Source organism: Bombus vancouverensis, chromosome 2, assembly GCF_051014615.1.
Source record: "Bombus vancouverensis nearcticus chromosome 2, iyBomVanc1_principal, whole genome shotgun sequence".
NCBI lineage: Eukaryota > Metazoa > Arthropoda > Insecta > Hymenoptera > Apidae > Bombus > Bombus vancouverensis.
In genome coordinates, this window is record NC_134912.1 from 18333554 (window position 1) to 18351139 (window position 17586).

Below are 17586 nucleotides of genomic sequence, written 5' to 3' on the forward strand. Positions count from 1 at the left end.
CTTATAAAACGAAAGAAACTTTTCGGACAATCTAATACATAGAATATTTCAGTGAGTCTTTCTTCGTTTACTCCGTGTCATTTGGTAAGAGTAAATAAATTTGAAAGATTGCAAAAATTGGTAAACCATACATCGAAATAAGGCTGTCACTCGGTCATTGATTTATCTTACAATGACAGGATAAGTGTGAAGAGTTGCCGAGGACGGTAATAGGGTATGCAATTCATACGATCACCTTTTACCATAATTTCACACAAGGGATGTTCTATCAAGGATGAAGAATGATCTCGATATATCGCGGTAGCTGAATTATTGAACGCTGAATACGCGATGCTATTGCATTGGAACGCTACTCGATTGATTGATTGTCGAGCATGTATAGGTCCACAGCTGAATAGTTATAAGAATTTTGAAAATTTATCACCCAATATTTGTCGATCTTGGGTTCACAATTAGACTTGCAATTAAAGAACGACGATCAAACCAGACTATTATTGGAAATCCAGAAATATGAACATCTACATATCTACTACTTATTGTACTATACTTAATACCATCTAATAAATCCTTTAATTTTAAATTACTTAATTTTTGCTGCTTCTTTGACATTCAGTTTAACGATACTATCTAACTTCTTTTCCACGGTAATTAAGAAAGTAACAAAAATAAGAGAAATAAAAGGAGAAGTATTATATCTTATCACTGTTAATAAAAATCATATTAACATAGTACCTCCACGCTGGTAATATTAAACTTGGCAATTTAAGTTTTAAAGAAACGATATTCCACACGCATCGATCTAATAATTCATCTTGATACTAATACTAGCGCAAGGAAACGCAATAACGTCCGAATCTCCAAATTTTCTACCAATTCATAAAATATTATTATATTTCCCCAAAGCTCCTAACGAGCAATATCGCGTCTCTCATTCTTTCAGCTCGATCGTCCCAGTACAGTTACCTCTCGCCTCATGGAACAGAACCTTGCACAGATCTCTTTATTACGTACCCTTCATATTTCATCCTATCAAGGAAAAACGAAGAGAAAGCACGTGCGCTGGTCCGATTAAATCGCAAAAACAGTGAGTATGTGCGGCTATCCGGGTAGGCGGTCGTCGCACGAAAACGAGATACGCGGTAAGCAATCCAATTCGCAAAAAGCTTCATTTATCAGCCATAGTGAGGCCGGTAAGGGAAGAAGGACAATCGCACGGGGAATGAATTAAGGACCATTCGAGTATTTCTTTTTTTTGCTCTGGTTTCAGTCGCCCACCTGTCTCATCGATTTCATTTCACGAGTCATTTAGAAGCTGGCGTTGTTTCGCTCGATCACGAAAAACGGGTCGAGTCAACGCAATTTCTTCTATTGGCGACGAAATCACCATCGATAGATAAGAAATGTAATCGCATCTTATCTATAAGCACTTCTTATCCCTGGTCGGTTGTGTGGTTTTCATATACTGTATCGAGTTAATAGGATGAAATCAATGGATACCATTTAATAACGAACAGTCTTTTCGATTAGAATATTCAATAAGTGTATGAAATATTATTTAGTAGGAACATTTGGAATTATTAATTAGGTTCCATAATTCTTATAAGAAGACTAATTGACTTTATCGTAGCAACTAGAAAGCTAATCTTTTATATCAAAACGATATATGAAAAATGTGTAATGACGTGCATAACTTTGATTTATATATATACTGTATAGCAGAAACGCAGAAATCATCTAATTCTGATTGAAGATATGAAAATAATGTTACATTAGCTACAGTGTCTACTTTTGATGAAACATTCTTTACGTTAATGAATTTCATCGTACAACGAAAGAACATTAACTCCAAAAGTTTCAAGCTTTAATTCGCATAGTGTGATGATACAACATAATCTCGAAAATAAACCTTATTTGATGCATATTATTTTACTTATTATTATTATTTGAATATAATATGAAACAATATTGTACAAAAGGAATACCAAAAAACACGAATAAAACAGAACATAACCGAGTTATAATAAAAGTCTAGGAGGCACAAGCTCTTTATTCGCAACCAGGAAACGTGGTTTGGAAAGCTCTGTCCTGAAAATCGATTGACCGCCAAAACATGCACGAAAAGGAATTCTTGGAACGTTCTCTGATTGGTGTTCGTTGCTTCGGCGAGAGTTGCTTTTAATTGAGTGTCGACTTCAAACCGAACTCTTTTGTCGTCGTTTCGAATCCGTTTTCATCCGTTTGCGAATCCAATTTAGGACGGAAAGGGATATTAACGAATGGGTAGGTTCGAAATGTTGCGTCGCGTCGCGTCGTCCTTCTTCTCATTGCGTAACACCTGTCTACGTTATAGAATAGTTGGCTGTAGATTCGAATTTTCTGCCTTTCGATTAGTTTTACGTACAGCCATTATTACAATAATTCTTATAAATAGAATCATTTTTTCGAGATTACTCTATCAACTGAAAAATACATGTTTAAATAACATTCAGGAGGTATCGTTATCTGCTTGAAAATAAATAGAAATATTCATGAATTAATGAAATTTAATTTCGATGTAAATAAGAGAGCAAGTATATATTTTATTACGAAAAAACATACTTTTCCTATCAGTAGTAGTGTTATGCTGTGTTTAAATATTACACAAGAAATCCCAGAATATATAAGTTAATCAAGTGAGGTCTATCCGTAAAAGTACAATTCTGTGCAAGAGCAGCTGCTTTCCCTCGTGCGAGGAGTTATTTAAATTCACATTTTGCAGCGACATGCAAATAGGCTCACTTTCCCATCCGTGCGTATTCACGTTTCCACCATTGCTGCAAATCTTGTAATTACTCTTCCATGTAGCCGTATACTTTAATCGAACAAAATGCACACTGTACCATTGCTTCGCGACAATTTTTAAATTTCATTCATAAACGTAGCGTTTAATTTCGTTCCAGCATCGTTGTCCAAAAATATTCATTTGGTACAATTAGAACGGATTGATACAAAAGTTTCGTCAAACGTTTCTATACTTGTTTCGCTACTCGACTCGAAATATATGTATTTTTTATTTTTATATATCTTGTTTATTATTTTCATCATATTTCTGCTATACGAAGCATAGGAAACGAAGAAAAAGACGTAATAAAAATCCGACTTAAAATATCTCTTTGTCTTTAATTTTGATCAATCTTTGCCAAGATTAATTTATTCTATTTGTCCGAATAAAATTTTGTTCATTTATTTTAACGAATACCGCATGCCTCTGAATTACTTAAATCCCTCTCGCTAGATCATTCTATGTCTGTATCTTTTATTTCGGTATTGATTATGCACTTTAAGGTACCTTTCGCCTGTCTGCATTTTATCAATTTCACATTTTTTTGACATATTGAAATATGCTATCAGGGCTTCAAATTTTTTCCCTGGCTCTTTCAATACCGTGTATCAAAATACATTTTCGAGCACATATTTTATACAAATTGTTTTTACATAAGGGCGAGGGAATAGCTTTATCTGGTTGCTCCATTTCCATTACTTGAAGCGGTATGAAGAATGTTCCCTTGAAAAGTCGTTTAGTACTGAGGAGAGTGTTACGCGATGGGAGCAGCTTGTGTATGGGGACGTGAAAGAAATTCCAAGGTCGGCACCATATTTTTTTAAAACAAGCTGATGTATTTTTATCAATGACACGCGATACCTGTTAGCCGTATATTTTAAGCCCTAACGAATAAACTGAAGTTAATAAATTGGATCCTCCAATGGTAAACGTTTATTGAAACGCACGTTGCGCGTTATCTTTTACAGCAAAACCTATCTGTGTAAAAATCTTCTAATAACGTCGAATGTTTCAAGCATACACGTATGTTCACGAATATTATTCCAAAGCGTGTAACGTCGAAACTCATTAATTCGACGTAACTCTTCAATTCTCTACTCTTCGATTGTTTCAATTAAAAGTCATCGTCAGGAGCACTAATCTAAAACTCATCTCGTTCATGATATCGTAGCTACCATTTTACAACGCGAGTATCAGCTTTTGGAAATCAAAACGATCTCGTCCTGTTCTCTGCCTCTTCTAAAGGGAACTAGATCATTCGTCTGGTTAGTTAACTTCTCTGTGAATTTGCCAAAACATAGCGGAACGCGATACAAAGCCATCGTCTGGCAAACGCGTCCTTCCGGATCAAAGTAATCCGCCGCTTGGATCTCGCTGGATTTCCAAACGTTTCCTTTCACTCTGTCGCGATGTCGGCGAGAGGGGAAATGCGATATGACTTCAAAACCGTCGTATTCGCAGTCCATTTTTAGCGTTAATAGCACGACTGGAGGTCAGCTGAAATGCATGAAAGAGAGCACTTTCATACGCGAGTCCTGAATACAGGTTCGAACGTTTTGTGAGCCCTCCTTCCATTTCGCGCCTCGTTTTCCCTCTCCCCTTCCTCTCCTTTCATTCTTTTTGTTTTTTTTCCCTTCTCTTCTTCTTTTTTTTCTTTTTGTTTTACGTCCCACGCTGTCGCAACGAGATCGCGATCGCGCGTACGACCAATTCCGCGCGTATCCGCTTGGGATGTCATTCAAAAAAAAAAAAAAAAAACCCTCCGTGTCGATTCTCTTCCTCCGTGGAACAAACGAACTAGCGTCGTTATAGATCGACATCACGCAAATCTGATCGAGGAACGGTTCGAATTTACATTCAGGAAATCGTGTTTGTAATTTGCACGAGCGAAACTGTGAGTTCCTTCGATTTTATGTTTGCAAATTCGTTCTTTGTTTGCGCGACACGAACACGTTGTTGATCTTGAACGAGTTGCCGACCATGGGCTTTTCTATTGTGCGCGTAGAGGGTGTTTCGCTCTGCTAAGAATATAAAAGCCACTTGAAGGGGATGGCTTCGGACGGAATCGTCGCTGGAATGCTTTTAGGGAACGTTTTAAGTCTACTGGTATCCAAGTGGATCACGTTCACGTGTTCTAGTTATTCTTAAGTTACTCTTTATCGAAGCAAATATATATCTATTCCAATAAGTGCAATAAGTTCTTGCAAGGGCGAGAATTTGAAGAGTTTATTTTGAAATATTACGCTCTGTGTCACCTGTTGGTATTGTCAGTGCGAATAAAGATAGAGAATTCGCCTCTTCTTAGAGCCGTTGGTTACAGAGACGACAAAACGCGATACAATGCCTTGTGAATGTATATACGAAAGAAAGTTTTGTTTGAAAATCTTAGGCTGAATTAGAACTGACGTATGTGCCTACGCATGTTGTACGTTTAATTAAAACATGTTGCTCAAGATGATGGTATATAAATATAAAAGAATATACAAGATAACAATATAAATATGAATATAAATATCCATTACATTGTTAAAAAGAACAGACGAAGTCACGATGAAATGCTTTATCACCTAGCGCTTCCCTCTCGATAAAGAAATGTTCTATTTTTAATTAACTCGTTAAAGATAAGTAGCCTATAATTAAAATTATGTGATTATGCACTATTGTATAACTGCTCGTATGACGTACTTGATAAAAAAAAAAGTATCTGATAATTTTACCATTATTCACATTATTTTGTATAATTTCACCTTATTATTTCATATACAGGTCTATAAATATGTAGGACATTTTTGGAAAATCGATTCTACGTGTCAGGGTGGTGAAAAAATATGTGCAAGATATCGAGAAAGTTATAGTGTCAAATGTCGTTACCAAATACGTACGCGGATTATCATAAGCAATTTTATCCCTAAAAATATTTCTCATGCTTACTAACATTTCGCAGAATTTTTTCTATCTACGAATCTTTCCTTCTATACGAGGAGATATCAAAATACGAGACACGAGGGTCACCTACACTTTTACCTAAACATAACTTTACCTAAGCATAATTTTTCGTATAAAAATTCGGTATACCATTAAATACACTCTATAAACATTTATAAACATCCATAAACGTCTGCAACCTTGCTTCATCAAATTAATTTTAACGTAGTATACCTCATAAAACCGCGCCTTTATCTACCCTCTTAACCTACTCTCCCTTTCAAGAGAACTATAAAAGAAAATCCTAAAGTCTGGCGGATCGCCGTGGAATCACGCCGGAGACGCGTTTCACTGCCGCAGTTTCGATGATCCGGCTCATTTTAACCGTCCGGTTTTTCGATAGATCGGGAGAGCGCGGGCTCTTTCACGGGCGCGCCTAATCGCGCCGCCCCTTTTGGAAACTCATTGAGCCGGATTTTATGCAGCCGTCCGCCAATGGTCGTTTCATGGTGAGATGCGTGGAATAAAATCGTGGCCCGCCGGAAAAAGAACGAGAAACGAAACGAGAACCAGAATCGTAAAAAAACAAAAAAAAAAAAAAAAGAAAAAAGGGAAAGGAAAAGAAAGTAAAACGAAAAGATAAAACTCGATGAAATTAGAGAGGAAGAAAGAACGGAACAGTGGCTTAGGCTATGGTTACAATGGGTGCGTATTCGGAGGATTTAACATCCTGACGTTGATGTAATTAAATATGTACGCAGTACTCCCATTCTTCAAAAGTCCCAGGATAGTTACTGTATTAACTTCAAAATTAGAACGAATAAAGTACGTAGTAAAGAGAGACGAAGAAATAACGTTTCTATAATAAAGAAATTATACGCTATTAACGTACTAACGATTTTAGCGAGACACGGGTTTTACTTAAAATTCGCATTTTACGTCACATATGAAAATTTCATTAAAGATAAAAAATGTCCTAAGACTTTTCAAGAAAAATGTATGTACATAGATCTCAATAAGTGCGTACGTTACAGTCGTCAAACGTTTCATTCGTCGAAACTGAATTCGTCCGAATATGCATCCCTCGTAACCATAACTCTGTTGGGTAGCAGTTCGTCAATTCGATCAGGTGTTCGCTTTATTTTCTGTCCCCGAAGACACAGAAGATGCGCTTTCACCGGCATCGGTCTAGGAATAGCCAACGGCACCGCGTCATATTATTATCGTTGCCATTAAAACATCCCCTTTAGTTAGCATTTCACCTTGCAACAGGGACAAAGTGTCGTCGGTGTGTGTTGGAGGGTACCCGCGGCAGAGAGCCGATCTTACACGCCACTGCTCGACAAAGTGAACCGGCGTCGTGCACGTATTAATATCTAGGGCCCACGGCTGGCACCCTCTCTCTGTTCCTTTGCCACGGGGTCGCTTCTGACGTTCAGCAATCTTCGTCGTTCGAGATATACGTTTCTCGGGGTGATCGGTAGACGTCGGGGGCGGCGGGCGGGCAAAAGGGCGGCCAACGTGGCCTCGGAATATTATTTCGATTAGAAAATTCGCGTTACACCCGCTCGATCTCTCTCCGCCGTGTCGTTGAGCGTATTTGCGGCGAACCACGATAACCAGGATGCTTCATGTTCTTTTTCTCCCCTCGGTTGGTCGGTTGCTCGATCGGAACGGAATATCAGTCTTCTTGGAGGAAATTGAAAGTGAGAGATGGTCGACCTCTTGGATGATTTAGGATATCGTTTTTCATATGTCGTTCGCACAGGAAATTTCGAATATAACGACTCACGAAAATAGTTGGACACTTGTCATAGGAATTTTTGGCGAATACCGTACGCGCGTTGTAGCGATAATTTTTGAAATTTCGTCCACTGTGAGATTATCGCTTTTATATTAGTATTATTTCATACCAATTTTTAAATGCACAGTCGACCCTTCTATGAATTCTACGGTTAAATCGTGTTTCCGAAATACTGTGTTATGAGAGGGTTGAGCATATGTAAGAGTTACAAGACGTTTATTACAAGCATACACTTAGTAAAAAATTAATATTACGAAGTAGTTGTTATAAATAAAGTTACCTTAAATAGTTGTTCTAAAAGCAGTCCCACTAAATATCAAGGCTCGTTAATATAATGCATAATTGATCGTTTAAATTTAAATAATTATCTGATCCTCGTGAAGACTATGTTTTATAGCTTCTGCGTACATTTTCGGATTTGTTTCAAATTTTGATAGTTTGACGATGATAATCGTGTAACGTTGCATGTGATACAAAATCCAGCATGCCATTCAGTAAGTCACTGTATACTCGTTTATTTCTTCTTCCATTTCGTGAAGATGATTTTTCACAGTTTAGAAGACAATGTAACATTTAAAGCCACATCTATTTTCCAAATTAAATATTATACGGAAATTTATACGCACAGCTAGTTACTGTTGAAAATATGTAAACTCGTCGATCAAAATTTCATGGATATCGATTTCTAATCCATCTCTCTCGATGTTTGCGTTTGCCCATTCTCCTCGCTTCATTATACATTCTCTTAATCTGTATCTTCGCATCACGATATACATGTCATTTCACGTAATTGGTTTGTGTTATATCGCCAGGAATATTGAAATTATATTATATATTTCGTATATATTTACATATGAAGTTATATAAATACAATAAAATAATACATATAACAGTATACTAAAGTCATGCAACGTTATAATCACAGAAGTAGTTCAATTTTTCGTTGCAATAGCTGTTTTATTAAAAAATTCTTTTAAAGATTCAACCTGGCTCAGTTACGTGGGATAGCCTGTATAGGAGCGCCTTGCAACTTTTTCCAGCATCTTTCACAATCTACGACAGAAAGTCCTTGATACATTTTTTCAAAGAAGTGTGGCGCGCCAGGTATTGGAAAGGTTCGACACTGGTTCAAGTTTGTTCTTTGAAAGTTTCGTCGGTGTTATAAAAGTTGATACAATGATGCGACAGATATATCGAAATACAAGCGCAACGTGTTTCCCGCAACATCGAGTAATTGCGATTCACGAGAAGTGGGTATAAATAGTATGTGTTTTTCGAGCTCATGGACAATTTATCTATCATTGAAAGAACTTTGCATTAACGTCAATTATTAGACAATTTTTGTTATTTTCATCATTTCGTTCTATTAGCACTTAAAGACCATAATGCATTATTTCAGTACGTGTTTTTTCTTTAAATTAATGCAGACGAACAAGTGGAAAAAAATGGAACGTTTTGTTATTGTTTAATACTAGATGAATTACAAATAATATTACGATATTATTACAGAACGATTACTGGGCGACAATGTGAAAACAAATTTCATCTACGACGATCCTTAAGAGTTCATGCAGTTAGAGAGAAATTAGAGAAATTAAGAATTAACGAAATTAATGTACTTTCAATGTAAATATGCTTCAACTTCTTTCATCAGAATTCTTTAATTTTGTAAACGGTGCATAAATTTAAATCACGTTTTGTATTTCACAATTATAAATTATTTGTAACTTAAGGTCAGCTTTGGTAATGTATTCAATTAGTTGATGTTAGTTCCTAGATATGCGTTGCTACAGTATATTTCAGTTTACATTGCCTCTATTATACTCTACGTATTGCATAGCTAACGGTATGTTAAATTTCCCATTATGCCATTCACCGGTTAGTTAGTGCATATATTAACATTGTCATGGAATGTTACTATTGATATCAAACATTTAATATATTCCAAGCTTAACTGACAGCTTTCCAGACACACAAATGTTTCAAAATTTATAGAAATCTCATAAAGAATTCAATATTATATATAATATCGTAATTTATACATTCGTCATGTCATATCGTGAAATAAAAGTTGCTCGAATAATCGTTGTTTATGCGTTAAATTTCTTAGCTCGTATGAACGCGTACAACCTTCTAACAAGTACGTAACAACTTTCCAATTGGAACCACGTATGACGGCAATTTATTTTTATCGTTGCAATAAATCAAAGAGAAGACCGCTGATAGCGATCAATGATACAGAAATGGCAACGACATGATGTTCCATATTTTGTCAAGTATCAATGATATTCATTGTTAAAGTCGTGATAATTATTTTCAATGTTTGTTTCGTCTGAACGGTTGAAACGTTCGGATATACCGAAAGAAAAAGGTTTGTTCTTCAAACACCATCGTATTTCTGTGACAGAGAAAATCCCTTTTTACGGATATGTGTATCGATTATAAGAAATCCGCTGTCATTGCGTGAACTTCAAAGGGACGGTGAAAGGAAACGACTCGAAAAACGTGAATTGATATTTCGTTTTTCGTATACATTTCATTTGCAGATGTTTAAAAACTGCGTTTCAACGTTTTCAACATTTTTATGTCGTATTCCAGTTCTTCCAGTTTCGCATTAATAATTATTAAACTATCAAATATCAATATACGAACATAGGTAATGAAATTACGTAAGTTACGAAAACTTTCTCCAACCATTCGTGAATAAGTTCGACCGTAACTTACAATTTCCTTGATTTACATATTCCAGTTAATTTTCATACGAGACATTCATTCACAGAGTACAATGCGTATTTGTTCCATACTATTTTTGGCCTCAAAGCCCATTGTACGAAGCACAATACCTAATCATAGAATTTTGTTCGCGACTGAACGATTCACCAAACTTTCGTATTTCACTGCGTGGTAATTTCTACCTGGGAGCAGATTAGAGAATTGTTTCGAGTTTTCCCGGTTATAGCCTGACTAAAACAGGGTTTGGTACACGACAGGTGGTCGGTTTTCCATCTGAATCGGAAAACGACTTTACAATGTGTTACACGGACGACAGCATTTCCGACAGTTGACTTTCATTTGATTTGATTCGCATGTCGTGACAGATTTTGTCGATGAATTTTCAACTACTTGCGCGTTGTACGAATTGATTAAAGGAGCCACGATTCTTCAGCATTCAAGGGCGCGAATTGAATGTCAAGGACGAGGAAGATATCGAGGACTCGAGAGAGCGATATTTTTAGCGAATATTTTTATTGACCTATATGGAACGATCTATTTCCATCTTTATGTGGACTTACTTGGAAATGTTTGTGAAATTGATGAAAGAAAGACGCGGATTTAGACGGATTTTGCAAGAACACATTGAGATTCTACGCGAATAATTTGGAGGATTACTTGCAAATGATGTTTGGAATGGATTTTACACGTAGAAAAATCTATTTCTGTGTGATAATTTCTGTATAATAATAGAACCTTATTTTTAAATTGTTCAATAAAATAAAGTAATATATAATTTAATCATATTTTCGTATCAGTTTCATCTGTGTTTGAAATATAAATTTGAATAATAAAAAAGCAAGAATTAAAATACTGAATTCAATATTAAGTTTTATTCGAAGGATCTTCGGCTTTTAACAAATAAAAAATTCTATTTAATGAATCAAAAATTAATCTAATTTTCATGATTTCAAGAGGAAAAATCACAATTTCAGGAAATTATAAGTTGGACCAAACGTACGCTTTATTCGCAATTTACTCAAACACGAGAATGATCTAGCAGCTTTAAACGTATCCTAGTGCCAAATAGGCTTGGAAATGCTTATGCAGTTGTTTCACCGATCGAACGTCCCAGTGTCTCGGGCAAGTAGTTTGACGGAAGCTTATATTCAAAGTATTAAGGAAACTTAAGGAACCACGTGGATTAAACGATTGAATTTTGTTTGACTAGCTTAGAATTTTAGTCCGCTTGTTTCTGTCAAAAGTTCTTGCATAAAGTTCTTATGTGAAATGTTTGGAAGTACACATTGCCAAATATATGTATTTTCTAGCGAAAGTTTCATACGTTCAATATGTTCGCTATTATTTATTTTGTCTACGAATTATGATAGTATAAATAGTGTAATTAGCATGTGTATCAAAGTATCGATCTTCTTAACGTTCTACAATAATATTCTAAAATTTAACTACACTGAATTCTATTATTAATTTAAATATCGCCTAACAAAATTTAACGTTTAATAATAATTTTCTTATTCAAATTCAACACTAAAGTGGAAAAACGCGGAACCTTTGGAATTGCAGTTTTGTGTTGTATAGTAGCTTCTACAATACGATGTTTTTACATTCAGTTATTTCCAACTCATTCGAGAAGAAAATCTTCGAGATTCGAAAGGAACGAAAATTTTTTAGAATCTCGTAACTAAGATCGGCTATCCAAAATCCTGTATCGGTGTTACATAGGTACAGGCGGATTAACACAAGTAAATCATATATGTATAAGCTCATCATAGACAGGGCTAGATTCACTGCGGAACACCTGCAACCTAATTATAGCCCAAGTTTCGCTTCGTTATAAATGTACAACCCTTATGTAGACTTCGTGATGTAGTAATCGTGACGCGAATATGTTTAAACAGATCCATTATCTCGATCAAGTTTATGATAATTCACGATCGAATTTGCTACAGATCTCTCGAAGAAAGTATTCAGATCTGCACACCAATATCCTATTAAAATTTAATTTTGCTCTCATATAAAAAAAAAAGAAAAAGAAGCAAGAAATACAACTTATCACCTTCTTCCCCTATGTTTCTGCGCGAAGAGTTACTCGAGGATTGTGGGAAGCTCAAGGAACACGGTGTGAACGAAGCTTTAAACCGATGCGCGTCGCGGCGGCTCAGGTGGAGGCGCGCGTTGCGCACGCACGTCAGATTTTCGCGGGGTTCTCCGCGTCAGCCGCGTTCCGCGCGTCGCGTCGCGTCGCGTCGGCCCCTCAGTAGGCCACTGTCATTCCGTCGAGTTGCATCTTGCCAGCGGAGTACACTTTCTCCCGCCCACGCGAGATCAAACCGCGCGAATCCAAAATCACCGCGAATCAACGGCGACCAAGTCGAAATTTTTCCCGCGCAACTACGCGATCTCCAGAGTCTGATCAACCCTCGGTTCTTCGACTCTGTTGCCATCATCGCTTCCTTTCACCACTGTCTATAATATATATATCGCTTTTTTCGTCCTCGATCGTCGCATCGTTTGCGATACGATACGCGTACATACATGTGGATCCAACAACGGTACCCTTGAATCACTTCCACCGTTGTACGCTCGAGATGTTGCGGTTTACCCCGACCATCCATCGTTACCTCGTGAACTGCTACAACTCTTTGATCGTGTGCCGTACATTGCTTTTCGAAATTCATGCCGTGGACTGAGCCACGCGTTCCACGTTCGCTGCTTTTCTTCCGCGTTGGTGGCTATCACCGGAAATGAAAAAGGACGAAGAAGAACGTTTTTCATTTCGTTTCATCTTGGTCGTCTCTTTTATCTGACCTTCGTTCGAAGAGATTGCTCTTTTTTTAGTTTTGTTGTTGTTGTTCTTCTTCTTATTATTATTTAAGTTGTTATTTAAAATCGTGCGTCTTCTTGAGGATTGTCGTGTCGAGAGACGATTTTTCAAACAGTATGAAAGTGTTGTATACGTAGACTTCTTTCATGATTTCTTATAATCGTACGAATCGCTTAAAAACTATATTGACTCGATAATTTCATAAACGGAGAAAAAGGTGACGATCTGACGAGCATTATCTTCGAAATTCGCTGTAATTATACTTTACTTCGCGGATATACTAAACTAATACTAAACTGCTTTAATACAATAGTAATCTCAACTTCATAAGTAAAGAAATAAGAAAATTTATCTTGCGATAAGTAGTTTTATGGAAGTAAGATATTCAGTCTTCGTGATGTGAAAATTGACTGAACGTGAAGTTGATCAATTCGGCTCCTAAGAGTCTTGTACATATATACATGTACATACAATGTACAGACTATCTACAAAATGTCATTTTCCACCTCTTTTATTTAGAAAGACTTACCCTCTATTCGGTTCTCCTTTGTGGCAGCAAAGAACAGAGGCTTTTAACGTTCTCTCGGGACAATAAATTCCTGTGATCCACGTTTACTACGCTTCGGCATTCGTGTAATTAAAGATTCAGAAATTAGACTGCTGCGAGCCATTTCCTAATCCCTGAACGAGTTCACCGGTTCTTCAGTGAAACGCAAAACCTTGTAATTATCCTGTTCCTTAAAAGTGACAGTTCGTATTTGCGCACCGTGGTGTTTCAAGGAGAGACTGAAAAGGCTCGAAATATGTAACACAGCTTTAATTAGACAGTGGTTCCTTTGTCTTTGGTTACAAGGCGGAAGCTTTTAATCCGTTTATGTTTGTCTTGGATCGGATCGAGTTCTCTCTTTGTTCGCTTTCGCGGAGAAAACTTGCCTAAAAGGGGGAAGATGGACACGAAGAACACCGAAAAATCCGCAGAAACTTTCCTGTCCATTAAACGTGACGCACAGGTTACCCGGCTTCTCCAGTTACCGGGTTAAAAACATTCTTTTTAAAAATTTAAAAATTTTCTTTTCTTTCCTGGTTTCTTCATACTCCACAGAGGGATAGAAACGTTTCAACGTATTTCTTTCTATCTTTTTCGTTTCTTTACCCGAGTTCGATTGGTTTAATGCAGAACTTTCGTTTAACCTCTCGATATTAACTTTTATTTGATCCATAGAACTTCGATTACTAGTTTCGATATCCAGTCTCGTTTTCTTCGTGGTCTTCGATGGCTGATAAAAACTTTTCCTCTTTGCTAATCATTAGGTTTCGGATTATTAAATGTCCAATCGTCTAATAGTACTCTTACATAATTAAGTAAATTTAGCGGTGTGAACATTCGAAAGACTCTTTAGGAATATTCTGCTCTGTGGAAATTAGTCATACAACTTTTTCAATTAATATTTGGCTTCCAGTTTAGTCAAATTTCAATCGTACAATAGCGTGTTTACATAATTACAATGGTTTCGTGCCATGACAATTCTGCAGCAATCTCACACGACATTCTGAATTAATATTCGACGTATTTATTTATCGTTACTACTTATGTATATTGGTTACAATCCTTTCTCAATAAAACTTTAACGTGTTCATATATCCTTGTTATAATATAAAGTTTGTAAGTCAGTTACGTATAACAAATCGTTTAGTAACTCGTTAACGTGTATAGCATCGAACGAGAAAAGCGAAAATTCTTCGCGAATCCTGAAATTCGCTGAAGTCTTCCTCGAAGAGACAAGCGATTCGAACCGATTTAAATAAACCGAAAAAAATAAAAAATTGCTACTTGAAATACGCGAACGAGGATTCTGACAGAGAAACGCGGCTTTCGAAAGTGGCGGACGGGTGGAAGGCGATTCAAGGGTGTCCATTGTTAACGATGTCAACAACTGCTCGAGCAAATCACGAAGACTCGTGTCGCGACGCGCCTCTTTGGCTCTTCCATCGTGCAACGGATCTTGCACGAAACGGGACCGTGTATTCCTTCAATTACTACGATTCTCTCTATTCAACCACTCAGAGAAGTACAAAGGAAACTAAAACAAGCCAGAAACATGAAAAATTCGTCTTAACTGGCGCTTATTCCCCGTGAAAGTGATCCTTCGGTGCACGAGGCTAGCGTAAAGAGGCGTGTAATTTCACTGACTTCTCATTCTTCGTTTGTCGAACAGATATTCGTCGTAGCTAACCTGGATGATTTCGCAGTGAACGCCGAAGTGGAAATTATTGCCATTCGTTCTTTAAAATAAAATATGCGAATTTTCCACAGATACGCACGAATTTAGTCGATGTTGCTGTCGATCGCGGTCCAGTTTCAACAAAATGGGTTCATCGTCGTCGTCGTATAATGATTAACTCCGTCAATTTTTGTTGATCAGACGAAGCTGTTCCTCGTGGATCCTTGCCGCGGTTTGAGCAGCGGATTTCGATAAAAAGAGAAAAGTAAAGAAGTGGCGCCCATTGGGCGTGCTGCAACATTGGCTCGGTCGATTAATTTGATTAGATATAAATATCGCAGGATGTGCGCCGGCTGATCTGCATGATTTTCTGCGCTGCTTGTCAAAGGTGTCGGCTGCCTCCTTTTTCACTGTCTCTTTTTCTCTCCGTCTCTGTCTCACGCTCTCTGTCTTATGTCAGTATCTCTCTGTCTTCCCTTCCCTCCTGGTAAACACGTAAAATTCGTCCCACCTTCGCCACCTGTACGGCCCCGTCCTCTCGATTCCTCGAATACGACAGATGCGCACAACGTTTGGAAATAATTCGTGCGAGCCAGAACGTGCGAGATCCGAGATCGATCGAAGTTGGAAAGTTTCGTGATGCAGTGATCCGAGGGGATCGCGATACCACCACTCTCAGCCGAATCCGAGAGAAATGGACAAGGACAGGCATGGGCAAGGTAAGTGACGTCTCTATCGTATGCGTTTTCCTATCCAACTTTCCACTGTTCTTCCAAAGTTCTTGATTTACTTGCTTAACCCTTAACTACGTTGCAGTTTCATCGTCGAGTATGTAGTTAATTTAGGTTAATTTAGGGATTCTAGCTGCATACATTATGCGTAAAGACGAACTTTGAATGTCAGCTTTCGGTTGATCCAGTATTAATTGTTAGATGAATTATTAGTTCCTGGTGTACTAAGGTTTTTGCATTTTAGAGTTAAGTTTACAGTTACTTCAGCAGCTCTAGAGAAAAAAAGGAAGCACCATCTTTCGCTGTATGTTATATTTGTAGCAGTTATCGTGCATTTCTTGTGTTACAGAGAAAAAAAGAAAATAGATTACTTTCTTATTATACTATTACTTATTATACTATACTATACTATACTCAAAGTCCGTAGTTAAGGGTTAAAATGCTTTTGTAATACACAAGCATCGTCGCAGATATCGTCATCCAAAAGTTTGCAGTTGTAAATTATTACGTATATGTAAATTACGTATACGTGTAAATTATTGGTATAATTGTGGTTAAGACGTTATTAGGAGAGTTAAATAATTTTCAACTTCTCCGTTATATAAACTACGCGAGACTCAGGAAGAAGATCTCGTTAGCATTATACTCCGACTGCTATGAATTTAGAACAAGAGTAAGTAACTCTAACTTTTTGAATGACGTTATATGTCAGAGAATCGGTAGTTTATCGTTGCAATATAATGTTGCAAATGAAACGCGTAAAAATATATTGCATGTAACTCGCGCATGAGGATCTTAAATTACACGAAAGATGTTTCAACTAAATTACAAGAATCGTTGAATTCATAATGTTTCGAGACGCCACCATTGTTTCTGCTATATTGAATTAAATTACACGTCTGTACCATGTCGAATTAAATTACGTGTTTTTATCACGTCACATGACTGGAACCATAAAATGTAATCTACATAAGAATATACGTACGATCGGCACAGGCTATTGTGCATCTTTTTGCCAAACGACAGCGTAATACATATTGATGATGCGAAAGGCGCTTACGCTTGTTACATGCAGCTCGTAGAAGTATCACGGTGATGCTGGAAATTTTGGTGAAATACAGAAAGATACAGCTGCGGCGGATGCGCTAAATCTAGAGCTCGTTGCGCCGACTGGAAAGTCCTCTTTGCGTTTTAATTGAAAATACGTGTTAAACAAGGGAAAATAATTTCTGCCTCTAGAGACTATTCGGAGCTAGAGGGAGAAATTATTACCATCTTGAATCACGTACCTTTTGTTTGAGAAGCCGACCTTTCAGTTATCGCAATGTGAAGAGTGCATCGTGAAAATATACTGTTATTATCTCGGAGAATGAATTTTTGAAATAAAAATCAATTTTAAACTACGACTCTGATACACAACAATGTGATTATCGGAAATTATTCGTGCAGTATATTACAAATTTTACATCTCCAATTGTTTTCGCGATATTCTATCATTATAGTTGGAAACGTTTGAAAGAAAAACG